The sequence below is a fragment of the Haliotis cracherodii genome, unplaced genomic scaffold (assembly GCF_022045235.1).
Source record: "Haliotis cracherodii isolate W230 unplaced genomic scaffold, xgHalCrac1.p SCAF_5, whole genome shotgun sequence".
Taxonomy (NCBI): domain Eukaryota; kingdom Metazoa; phylum Mollusca; class Gastropoda; order Lepetellida; family Haliotidae; genus Haliotis; species Haliotis cracherodii.
Window position 1 is genome coordinate 57,381,198 of NW_027266308.1, and position 1,973 is coordinate 57,383,170.

The 1,973-nt window shown below is 39.2% G+C and overlaps 1 pseudogene; it reads right to left on the reverse strand.

Annotated features, from left to right (window-relative positions):
• Positions 1–221: 221 nt before the first annotated feature.
• LOC139442711 (uncharacterized) lies at positions 222–1,032 on the reverse strand (annotated as a pseudogene).
• Between the last annotated feature and the right edge of the window lie 941 nt (positions 1,033–1,973).

Here is a 1,973-nt window from a genome sequence, read left to right on the forward strand (position 1 = left end):
GACTGTGAACGTTTTCATCGATGAAAGGACAAGTATGTACAGAATGAAGGTAAGATTTATTTCCCTTTGCTGACAAAGCAAACCATGGGTACATCTTTCACCCAAAATAGTCGAGGTACATTCCATAACCTTTAACCTGTAAATAAATACCGCCAGAACAGAACAGAACTATATTTACGCTCAGGCCGGGATCCTCGGAATAAGAGGTACAAATTTGCAAACAGTAAATACATAAGATGGCGGGATGGTTTACATGGAAGATTTTACAGTTTTCATAATGACATTACAGAATGTACAGAGTTTCTTAATTACATTTATTTTTTTACAATTAAAAAGTTCTTTGAATTTAAACATGGTTGGGGTTTTAGCATATGAAATTGGGACATATATTTTCCGTTGGGTTTTGAAAAAAGGACAAACAAAAATATAATGAAATTCATCACCAACATCGCTCATGTCCAGAATTTACACGTTCGTTCATTGACAGGGATTTTGTGCCACCTACCTCGTTCAGTAGGTAAATGGTGGCATGCGGTTCTAAACAGAAGGAATTTTACAGCCAACGAGAAAGGGATAACTAATAAATACTTTTAAAGGACGAGTTGAGTTTTAAATACGCGATATGTGATACCTTTCGAAGAATGTGTAATCTCTGCATTCCATGTCAAATAATCTTAACGACATGATAGACTTAAGGACATTAGCAGGAATTGCTTGTTGGCTTAACCAATAGAAACTGAAGCCCGTTTCAATGAAAATACTTTCCAAACATTTTTTTCCATTTTTACAGCTATTGTTGGTACAGACTTCATTGTATAATATTTGATATAGAATTCTTGATAACTTTGGTTCTTTGCCAGATAAGACCTTAGCCCAGAAACATACCATTCGGCATTTGATAGAATTACTTAAAGGTACTATTCCAAGTTCTCCATACAACATGTATACAGGTGTACTTATCTTAATGGGAAGTAATTTACGTAGAAAGTTAGGGTGAACAGGTTCAATTTGTTTACAATTTTCAAAACCCCAGATTTGGTTTTACCATGGCATCGAAGAGCACCGAAACATTAGAAAACATGATGCCTTTCAGCTTAAAACAACCTTCGATTCATTTCTCCTTACAGCTATGTTCTGCCTTGGAGAGCTGGAGATAGAACCCAAAGGGACAAAGAATGCTCTCAACACACCACAGTTGAACAACCTCAAGTCATCGGGCTGTCATAACAAGCCAGCTGTGATGACTCCAGGCACAAAATACTTTCCTCGTGATAGTTCTTTATAGCAAACTTCAATTTCGCTCTGGCCACTAGTTCCGCATATTCTGAATGTTTATACTTTCTATCGACCACAGAAACATTGGTGCCGTTCTTCAAAGCGATCTTAGCGCTAAAGCGATCGTTACTCCCATACCTTAACATAGACTTATAATGAGTGAGTTGCGTTCAACGCCGCTTTTAATATTATTGCAGTTATATCACGGCGTGTCAGCTTAATGTGGGATGAAAGCCAGAAGTGATTGAGGTCTCAGACGTTTATAACTTCGGTGAAACCCACGAGCACGGGTATTGTGCTGACAAACCTAGAAACATAATCGGGGCAAACCGGGATTCGAACCCACAATCATATATTTCTGGTGTGCCCAAGGGACGCAACTCTGCACAGCGAATCGCGGCGCCTTGAACGACTGGCCCGCACGTATCCAACATAGACTTACAACAGCCGTATCGCTGAGGTTGTTTTGAACAACGGCACCCAGATCTTTGACAAGTCCCCGGATGCAATATGCAATTTCTCTTTCCTCTTTGACATTACACTCGAGCCGTAGTGGAAATAATTGCGTCTTTCATCCTCTTTATAAATCAAGAAGTAAGTGGTGAAGGATCTCCCATGTTATTGAAACAGCCCTTGCTCACACAGTGGCCTTGTTAGAATCAATGTTTTTTTCCCAGTCAGCATCCGTGTCATTTTTC